An 11,924-nucleotide genomic window follows, 5' to 3' on the forward strand; every position below is an offset into this window, starting at 1 on the left:
ACTGACAAATTCTATTATTACCTTAGTTATTAATTGAGATTTACCTCGGGTGTATTTCATACACCCAGAGGCTAAAATTCAACCCTTGAAAAACTTCCTTTGAACAAAGATGCAAGTCTTTAACACCTGCATGGCAGATGTTTGACGTACATGTAATTCGTTGAGTGCAATGTTGGTGAGTATTTAAACCAGTTACAAACAAATAACCACAAAACGAAAAAAAGAACAATCAATGAATGAAATGTACAACAATAGAGAAAGAAAAAACCAGAGATACATTAATGGTTTTCTTGTAGAATTATACATCTGGTATATCTACAAATATTTACATTATTACGCGAATGCTTACGCGAAAGCTTATCGAAAAAAGGATGATCGTACCGTTTGATCTTCTTCAAAATATGTCACGTGTATGCAGGGATTTTTCTGGTAGGTATTAAACAGATAAAAGAACATGAATTGCTCAGTCGGTAAGACACTTTTTATTATGAATCCCTATTTTATTGTTTTATTTGCAAAGTAAACGGTCTGTATATATTTTAACATCTAAAGTTACAAATAGTGACTGAAAAAAATAATTTTGATAAAATTTCAAAAATCTGACACAATTTAATTCGCATCTTATTTTTCTTTTATAACTTTACATCCCATTATACTTTCTCATTTTTACTTGCCATGATACATTCATTTTAAGAAGTGTATATATTTCTGTTTAAAGTGAGATAATATTTTTATTCGGTTTTATTTTACATAACATTATCACGTATTGTTCTTCAACAACTTAGCTTGATGTATTAATTTTCTTTGTTATTTATGTAAGTACATGTAGTAGGTCTGTAAACGTAAAACAATGTATATCAACAATACTATTCTTTTTAAAATCATGTTTTCAAAGAGGTAACTCATCGAGTCAACTCATTCACCTTTAGCAGTTCCGAAAGTACTTGCAACTTTGATATTCATCACATCAACATGTCTGATTCAAAAAGAATTGCACTGGTAATTCATTTTATTGCAAAAACCATTTAATCAATACTCGGTTTCTTTCTTCTTCTTCTTTTCTTACACCAGCTTTACTTTTCTAGTGAAACACCTATTCAGACAATATTTGATAAACAAAGAGAAAATCAAAGATTACATACTCAACATTTATCTACTAATGATTATTAGCTCTAGCAGAGATTTTATCATCTTGCACGATCTTTTGATATTTTCGGTTGATTGTAACCTGCAAGTCATTCGACGACAAACAACAATAAACACCATACACTTGTAGTAAGGATAATGGGAATACTTCTTAAATATTTGATAGTTTAAATCAAATAATGGAAAACATTTGTGATGGAAAATAAATGTTATATTGCTTTTTATCCTTTATTATATTTATTTCAATAAATTTCACCATAATGTTGTATTTTGAACATTGTAGAAACACTCCAATGTTTGTTGTTCTTTGTATGTAAAGATAAGGCGGTCTTGCTTATAGAAGATGACTAGAAAGATACCTTTTCTACTGTTAATGTAGTGTAAACTTAATATAAAAACATAATTTATAAAAACGTCTTTACCTTTAGCAACAACTTGTTTTCCGTTGCATGTGCCATTTGGTCGAAATTTCAAAATATAAACAAGTATCATTTGTCGTCTCCGAAAAAAGTATAAATTCATATTAATTTTGGACATGTTTAGTAATTTGTCGATTCTCCATTGTCCCACAGTCCACTCACCGTGGAGGCTAGGGGGCGCAGACAACGTAATTCGACCTTTTAAGAAACCGACCATATAGTGGTGGTAAGAAAAAGAAGACACAATTAAACTTTATCGATTTTCAAATTTCAAAAGTAATATATGGACGTTGATCTATTTACACTTGTGCAGTTATCTGTTTCAGATAAAATGTGCTGATAACGAATAGTATTCACAATTAAAAGTCTAAAGAAAAAACGGAAACAGGAGCAGACCTTTACTCAAATTAAAGGTAGGATCAGGTAGTTTTATGGTTGATGATCATTTGGAAATTCAGAAATAATAAACTATACTTTCTCTTCTATAGAGATAAAAAAAAATAATAATATATTTTACTTTCAGTATAACAGTATTCATCCCTTTTTTTTACATGTAATTGTTCATCACTTGATAATTAAATTTAAATCAAAAATATTCGTTTATTCTATTTCTTAAAGATATACATGATGTAACAGTCAGGGAAAAAAGCTGACAGAAATATAATTTTAGCATGATATTTATATCTTTCGTATACAGGAAGAAGTGGATATTAACTATACCGTAGTGGATATCAAAGAACATTTAAAAAATAGATCATATCTTTTTTAACATTGTACTTTGTGATTTGAAATGCGGATTTAGTAGATAAGTTATTAGAATTACAATCAAAGTTTGCTGTCAAAACTTTACATATTTTTTGGTTACATAATTCTGAATTCATTTTATGGCCTATTTTCTTTTTCCAAACTAAAGTGTTTCGTAAGGGAGCATATGAAGCACTATTTTGAAAAGACAACAATGGTCACAAAAATCATTGTTATATGTTTATCTAGATCAAGGTATTTACGTGATGTGTACATTAGCAAAGGATTTTTGACGTTAATATTGGTATAATTTGATACTGATTTTTCGTTTATCAATTTTGTGTTATCTTAAGAAAAATTTGATAAAGCATTTTCAGATTTCCTGTTTCTTAAACGCTGCTATTTTCTTTATAAACACCTTTTTTATAATTGTGGTATATTTTAAAAACAAGAGCTAAAATGCTTTTGGTTTTGTTTTTTCATCTGAAGATCAGGTGCAAAAGTAAATAATTACTTTGGTTTCAAATATGTAAATGTTTGATCCACACTGAAGTTTCATCCATCGTTTTCTATATAAACTATATCAAAAGATTTATCATGTGTTTTATACTTACACTTGAATACAAACATGTATTTTATTATGTTTTAGAATTGAGATTATTTATAAAATGAATTTATAAGGAACAAAAACAAAATTAAAACAAACATGCCAGTGTGTCTTTCTTCCTTGTTCAACTTTCTTGGAAAAAAAAATATGGAAATTAAGATTAGAAAGCCAAGAGTGATAAAAGTATCAGCCCACTGAAATGTTTCAATGCAAAAACTGTTAAATTTATAAATTAAAAAAATTCTGTGAAAATGCCAAAATGTGCACTTCTTACTATTTTCCCTTTCATATGTTGCTTTGTCGTATGCTGGATGGTGCGCCAAAGCAATGACAATTTATAAACAGGGTGTTTGTCCTATCAATGTGTCTGGTTGACCTGTAAAAAGGGCTGTATATAGACACATCATTAAACTTTGTCATTCTGCCAAATAATTTCATCAAGAGATGTTTATGAAACACTGATGCCCCCCTCCCTTGGAAACATACACAGAGAAAATGACCGCAAACTGAAAACTATTAGAATTTTTCTCAGTTCAAGGGGCATAACTCTATCGAAAATTGCACAATCGTACCCAATATCAAACATGACCTAGATATTATCATAATTAATATTTATTCCAAATTTCATATCAATATTTGCAACTTCTGCGAAGAAAATGAACGAAAACGGCAAATAAATAGAATTTTTTTTTACGTCCAAGAGGCATAACTCTGTTGGAAATTTATCTATCATATTCAAAATCAAACTTGATCTAGATATTTTTTTGAAAAACTGTATATCAAATTTCATATCAATATGTGCGTCTTCTGCGAAGAAAATAAATGAAAACGACAAATATATAGAATTTTTCTACGTCCAAGGGACATAACTCTGTCAAAAATTGCTTAATCGTACCCAATATCGAACTTTATCTAGATGTAATTATGATAAAACTGTGTACCATTTTTCATTTTAATATGTCCATCCTCTACGAAGAAAATGAGCGGAAACTGTAAATAAGTGGAATTTTTCTAAGTCCAAGGGCCATAATTCTGTCGAAAAATGCTATTTCGTACCCATTATCAAACTTGACCTAGATATTATCATAATAAACCTGTATACAAAATTTCAATTCAATATGTTCATCCTCTGCGAAGAAAATGAACGGAAACTGTTGGTGGACCGACCGACAGACAGAGATACAGACAGCAGCAAAGCAATATGCCCGCACTTCTTCGAAGGGGGCATAAACAAATTTAAAAATGGTTAAATTTCGATTTCATATATTAAGCCAATTCATTAAAAGTATTCCTTCTAAAACCAAAAAACAAGAGGTTCAGGGGCCACATTGCTCACCTGAGCAACAATTGCCTTAACTCTGATCAAATCAGCATTAGAGTATCAAAAACAAAATATCTTGACAACTATGTACAGTAGATCTTGCTTAAAAAAAATGAAAATCTAGCAATTTTTATCCACATCTTTTTTTGGATAAATACCAAGCCCCTTTTGTTGTTATACCTCTAAGAATATTTTTCTCATATCCTATACTCCCCTCCCCCCCCCCCATTTTGTGGCCCCACTTTTCTCTAGGGAATCATGGTTTCATCAAACTTAAATCTGCATAACCTGAGCTTTCACACAAAGTCCTGGGTTTTGGGCTGAAAACTTTCCCAGAATATTTTTAAAGATTTTCTTTATATATTCCTATGTAAAAATTCAGTCCGCTATTGCGGCCCCACCCTTCCCCCAGGGACTATGATTTTGCAAACTTGAATTTACACTACCCGAGAATGCCTCTACACAAGTTTAAGCTTTTCTGGCCAAAGAGTTTTTAAAAAGAAGATTTTTAAATATTTTTTCTATATATTCCTATGTAGAAATTCATCCCCCATTCTGGACTCACTGTACCCCGGGACTATGATTTAATCAAACTTGAATCTAATGATCTGGGAATGCTTTCACTCAAATTTGGGCTTTCCTGGCCTTATAGTTTTAAGAAGAAGATTTTTTTTAAAGATTTTCTCTATATAAATTTATCCCCCATTGTAGCCCCGCCCTACCCCCAGGGACCATGATTTGAACAAATTTGAATCTACATTATCTAAGGATGCTTCCACTTAAATTTGAGCTTTCCTGGCCTAATAGTTTTTTTTTTTTTAAATTAATTTATCTCCATAAATTCCTGCATTAAAATTTATCCCCCAATTGTGGCCCCACCCTACTTCCAGGGACCATGATTTGAACAAACTGAAATCTACATTATCTGAGGATGCTTCCACTCAAATTTGAGCATTCCTGGCCTAATAGTTTTTTTAAAAAGATTTTTAAAGATTTTCTCTATATATTCCTATGTAAAAATCCATTCCCCCATTGTGGCCCCGCCATACCCCCTAGGACTATGATTTGAACAAACATAAATCTACACTATCTGAGGATGCTTCCACTCAAATTTGAGCATTCCTGGCCTTATAGTTTTTGGGAAGAAGATTTTTAAATATTTCCTCTATATATTCCTATGTAAAACTTGACCCCCCCCCCCCCATTGTGGCCCCACCCTACCCCAAGGACGATGATTTGAACAAACTTATATCTACACTACCTGGGGATGCTTTTATTTTAATTTGAGCTTTTCTGGCCTAATAGTTTTTTAGAAGAAGATTTTAAAAGATTTTCTCTATATATTCCTATGTAAAACTTGATCCCCCTATTGTTGCCAAACCCTTCCCCCGGGGACCATGATTTGAACAAACTTGAATCTACACTATCTTAGGATGCTTCCGTTTTAATTTCAGCTTTTCTGGCCTGATAGTTTTTTAGAAAAAGATTTTTGAAAAATACCAACACATTTTTAATAATTCTCAATTATCTCCCCTTTAAAAAGGGCGTGGTCCTTCATTTGAATAAACTTGAACCCCCTTCACCCAGTGATACTTTGTGCCAAATTTGGTTGAAATCTGCCCAGTTGGTCTGGAGAAGAAGAAGAAAATGTGAAAAGTTTACAACGACAACGCCGCCAACACCAACGACGACGGACAACAGACAAATTTTGATCAGAAAAGCTCACTTGAGCTTTCAGCTCAGGTGAGCTAAATATATTAACAGCTGGCAAATGTTCTCTTTATTTTAATAAGAATACGTAAAAATGTTTTGATTTTGCTTTTCATGTTCTACAAGTACGAAGCATCTGTCTTGAAAAAAAAAAACTATTCGCAAATCTTCTTTTTATGGGTTGAGGTGTTGTGGATGCGTATTACCTAGACCTTAAACTTTTAAAGCTCCAAATGCAATGAAATAATCACTAAAAGCTTGACACTGGATGAAAAATCAAGTTTCAGCAAAACTGAAACTATATGGAAACCTTGCTGAAACTTAAAGTTGAAGTTTCATGTATAGTTTCCGCAATGCGGAAACCATTATATCGATTCAGCAAGTATCCGTTAGGTTTCAGTCAGCAGAAACTTTAGTCTAAGATTCCTGATGGTTTCCGCAATGCGGAAACTAAATTTGAATTGTGTGAAAAGTTGTGTAAATTATTATGGAAATATCAATCAGTTTCAGAACATTTCCGCTAGGTTTCAGTATGCTGAAACTTTAAGTTAAGATTCCAAATGGTTTACGCATTGCTGAAACTATTACTAAAATTGATTTGAGTTTAATAGTGATATCATTTATTTGCACAGGTTTAAGTTTAATTCTAGCCTAATGATAATAAATCCGTACATACTAAAATGTACAGTAAGGTTTCAGCGTGACTGAAACTATATGTATACATGTAACTATCTTCAAATGTGGAAAATAAGGCGATTAAGAACCTTTAAGTTACTAAGTAATTAATTGAATTTGAAAAGAAAAAATGATGTCTGATCTTGTTTAATGCATATGATGAAATCATTAACCTTAGGTACTCGGGCACGTGTATACATGTGTATACATTCTTTGTCCAGGTGACCTCCTCTGTGATTTTCCTGTATATTCTGTGTGGATTGCAGGGTTTTTTCTGTCAGGAGTGAACAAAAGACTGTTACATAACATTTACACAGTACGAAGCGTGAGTTTATAACTGAAGCCCGGCAGGATTTTTTTTTCAATTTGTGTGTACCTGAGTTAATAAAACTGATAAGTAAATTATAATTATTTAGTAAAAAAAATCTAGCTAGTTGTATATCGCAAACAGTGTATGAAGAAGTATTTTACTTAATTCACTCAATAACTTAATATACCTATTTTGTAAGACTCCTTCTTAAATCCTTTAGTGATCATTTGAATGAACTTTTAGGTACAGTAACTAATTAAGCAAACAAATTAAGGTAAAGTCGTTGTAAATTTTTACAAATCATTCCAAATATTCGTACAACCTCAGTCCTGGAAGTTTAGAGCTAATTCATTTCTTTTTTAAATAATAAAAATCCTAATCCGTGGGGGGGGGGGGGGGGGGGGGAGTATATACTTCCGAAAATAAATTTCCCTACCCAAATTTCTTTCCCCAAAATCAGGAAATTCCTAATCCGTGTCGGGGGGGGGGGGCTGCTAGTATGCCTATTACTCCAACTTCTCAATCTGTCAAGGTAAATTTAGGAACAATTACATTTCCGGCGAGAAAAAGTTGGGGGGGGGGGGTATGTGCCTAATGGTTAAGTCCAACTTTGCACTAACCCCCCCCCCCCCCCCTCCCGGTTCGACGCCTATGTGATTCGTGCATTTCTATACTTTGTATTTACTTTCTGTACTGTAAACACAGATATTGATACATGTTTATGAAACATGCACATGTTTCTGTTATAAGATATAATAACCATTATTTATAATTTTACTGAAGTTATACGTTATATTACAAAATCAGTTTAAAATCCAGCACTAGCCATGTGGTGCACGTGATTTTAATCCCATTTTTAAAATTTGATTTACATTCGTATACATTTGATGTAGAAAGTATACCAAATAATTTAAATTATATTTTGTTTATATATCAGTCCGACGTGTACGTCTTACTTCCCGGCTTGTTTAACGCGTTTGTATTTTAATTTCATAAGTATTCTTAACGTACTGTTCATCGTATGACCAATCAGTGCACATGTATAACTGTAAAATAATTGCCATCAATTCATCATAGGTGTAAATTCACCGTACGGGTGAACGCTGTTAATCGGACCCCGTTAATTGATCGGCATCTAATTATATTTGTGATTTCTGTGTGTTCATGCAGAACCTGCTCTGTGATGAACATAATATTTTCACACCTCTATATTTTGAATAAGAATATGACCGTGCTTAGAATCGCGGAGAAAATTGGACAAGTCAAGACTAACTTGTCAGTAAACTATATATGGCTCTATCATATTTAGTTTGGCAAAATCATCAGTACATGTAAATAGAATATAGTTAAAGACAAAATCTGATACATATGTCTCATTAGAATTTGTTTAATTTCATTAGACATTTGTAAACAAACGGTCGGCCATTTTTTTTGTTAATCACGTGATACAAATACAATTGTAACAAACACATGCCAATACTTTGTCGTATTTAACCAGGAAATAATGACTCCGACAGTTCTTATTTAAAATAAATATACATGTAAAAGGTATACTATTCGGTAAAAAATTATAATTTTGATTAAACATTATTCATTTTAAACTATCCCAAGATGCACTTTTCCAAGATTTTGCGGGTTCTGATTGGTCAGTATTGGCGCACTTTATGATTCCGAGCGAAGGTTAAAATGGACAAGAAGGTGCTGTTGTAAAATGGAGAATTGAGAAGCATTAATAGTCTCTACAACAAGGAGATAATGCAGGAACGAAGAACTCATGTCAAGGTACACAATATAGATACTCCCAATAACATTTTCAAGGCTCTAATTTATCTCTCATTTGTAAACGAGATCTCGCGCCATCAAATCAAGATGTCGTCATTTTTTCAAACTTGGTTCGGCATTTTAGGTTTTATTACCGGATCTCTTTAAAATACACGTTTTGACCAAGTTAACCATTAACCACTGTGTATGCATGATAATCAAGATTATCCAGGGTATACACATATATAATTATATAAACGTCCCTAATATATGAATGCTTGGTTGGTAAACAAGATGAACAATGAATCTTTCGCACATTATACATTTTACAAACTCTAAATGTAACGTAAATATTAAAAAAAAATTATTAATTAAATCCGGAAAATGAAATCTTTCACGTTTTTCTTTTTCAGCATTGACAGCATACAACGTCAATGTTTCCGGTGATTAGTTGCATCCTCTGACTCTGTTCGGTGATTCGGGTGAATATTTTGACCAGCTGGACGATGTGAACGCAAGGTATTGCTTTGAAATTGATTATTTTCACCATTAACTTATACATGTGTTGGATGTTTATAATTTACTGTAGTAATTTGTGGGAAATCCAGGTCTAAGTTCTTGAAAAGGAGGTTGATTGGGGGGGGGGGGGGATGGTGAAACACACTTATTATTGATAAGTTTTTCCATTGTTCAACAAACAATAATTGAATCAAAATGAAAATAACATTGCTTCAAATATGAAATGAAACATTTTAGACCAGATACTACTGTAGTCATTATATGACATAGTTTAAACAGCAACTGGCAACTGCATAGTAGCTTTTGTATTCAAAATTTTATTCAGAATGCTTTTATTACATGTTAGGCTGAATGTTTATTGTTTAAAAATCTAAATGAAACTTTATTATTCTTGTTTAAGATAAACAGAACAGACATAAAGTACAGCCCAGTGAAAGGAACAAGTTCATCGCAAGAAGAAGAATTTTAATGCTACCACTGTCCAGAACTACTAAGTCTGCTGTAACCATGATGTGATCATATAAATGCTTCACCGGTCTGGACAATGCTTGAAAATCCCCCAAAAAGGCCTATTTCCATAATCTATGACTCAGGTTACATCAACAACAGCCAAGGACACTCCTTATTGATTCGAATGGACACATCTCTAAGACCCGACTAAACCTCTGCAGAACAAGACTTTTTAACTGTATTTCAAAAAACCTATAAACTATAAAAGTACTTTTTTTATATGATCAAATCAAATACCAGTATATTACAATGTCTGTCTGTAAGCTAGAATCTTAGAAAATCACATGGTTTTGACTTATTAAATGATCAATTAGACCTTGCAGATATTAACTTTCATTTTCTTAAATAATTTGTTATATTTGCAAATATTGCATAAAATATTAGACTCCATGTAACATATATCCTCACACCTCCAAGTTGATAAGTGTTAACTACTTTTTTTTTCCATTTTCTTTGTTTAAACATTTATTGATAACTTTAAATAGTTTTTATTTGCAGCAATATATGAAAAATTAAGAAACCAATGTAAAAACACTGCATTAGGAGATGAATGCATGGGTCATAGAAATGATAAAATACACCAAACAATATTCAATTATGTCGTATATGAAAATATATAAAGACAACATATACCCCATGTATTACAATTTTTATATAACAAAATTACTTGCATGGAAAGTTGTTTCCATGTGGGTTTTATTTTAATGTGTGTTATGTAACTAATATTGGAATTAGCTTTTATATCATAAGTACATGTAAAATGCTGGTATTGATGAGAATTGTAAGGTGAATGATCTGTGTGATACTTTGTACTTTATACATTCATGCTACAAAAAGCAAGTACATGTACATGTAGTAATACTTGAGACATATATTAACAATGTATATTTTACTTCATGTCTTGGATTTAAAAATATTAATGTAGGTAAAGTAGTGAAATGTAGGAAGGTAAACCGTGTGTAAAGAAGATTATTCATCAGGAATGAAGTGTGTTGCAATCAGCATAATTAATTAAATGTGTACATCATATTTTTGCACATGATTTGACAGACTGCTTCATTGTTAGCTTTTTATTGGCCAACAAGCTTTTCATATCTCCCTCTGGGTCATCTATTAAATACTGACAGGCTTATGATATTAAAATCTGATCAGTTGGTACATCATAGGTAGAAATGAGAAGTTCACTTTGGACTTAATGGATTATCAAAAAAATGATATCAAATCCTGTTCTATTGTAAAACATTAGATTATATTACTAACAAAGAAAAGGTTTATCCCAACTTGTAAGTGGGTCACTTTGACCTCATTTTGGAATTTATTGACATACATGTACATATTCAAATCAAATCTGGGTCATACCTCTATAGTCAACTACTATCTTGTAGTGTATTTTTTTTTTTTTAAAGATGGATACTTTAGACTTTTCAAAAATATTTTATGGTGTACATATTCATTGTAGTTCAAAACAAATTGAGACAAGTGTATCATGTTCATGTAACAGTGAAGTTTTCTTTGTTTATTCATGTACATGCAGTTATTTTGTAAATTGCATTCATAATTTTCTTAATGAATATTGACAATTTTTTTACTTTTTTAATCTTTAGTTTTTAAGATCTGTGTACAAACATAGAATTGTGAGCAAATCTCTTTATCTTGCTTATAATTCGAAGCTAACACTTTAATATGGTTAGTAAATAGAAATTGTAAACAATTAAACACAAGAAACATGCACTACATGTATAACAAATAAAGAACACAATTTATTTTTTCGAAATGAATCATATATATACATGTATATACCTACATATTTCCGTCAGCGATATCAAACTCTATTTAAACTGAATAAACTCGAGAAAATGCCGAGCATCTCAACAAAACCTATTGCATTAATCTATCATTACGCAAAAGTTAATGCCGAATTACCGATAGAGTGAATTGTATTTTAGTAGGCACCTACCCCTACATCAGATTTTGCTTAATTTGCGCAGGTAAACAGTTAACTGTTTGATTTACCAAAGTCTCTGTTTGATTTAATACGTAAAAATCACGAAATACAGACGATAGTTTCCAGGTTACAAAGCATAAATAATGAAAACGAAACGAAAATCAGAACAAGCGAACACCAACGTCATGTGTGAAAACTGTCAACGCATTGAAATATTTAGCCTCAATTTACTTCACAAAATCGGCACCAATATATTT

At 31.7% G+C, this 11,924-nt stretch overlaps 1 long non-coding RNA gene across 1 annotated transcript; it reads left to right on the forward strand.

The window, feature by feature from the left end:
* The first annotated feature begins 7,587 nt into the window (after positions 1-7,587).
* Positions 7,588-11,280, forward strand: LOC136274523 (uncharacterized). Its single transcript, XR_010712923.1, has 3 exons — positions 7,588-8,714; positions 9,107-9,212; positions 9,613-11,280. It is a non-coding gene; the product is annotated as an uncharacterized lncRNA (long non-coding RNA).
* The last annotated feature ends 644 nt before the right edge of the window (positions 11,281-11,924 follow it).

The sequence above is a fragment of the Magallana gigas genome, chromosome 4 (genome assembly GCF_963853765.1).
Source record: "Magallana gigas chromosome 4, xbMagGiga1.1, whole genome shotgun sequence".
Taxonomy (NCBI): domain Eukaryota; kingdom Metazoa; phylum Mollusca; class Bivalvia; order Ostreida; family Ostreidae; genus Magallana; species Magallana gigas.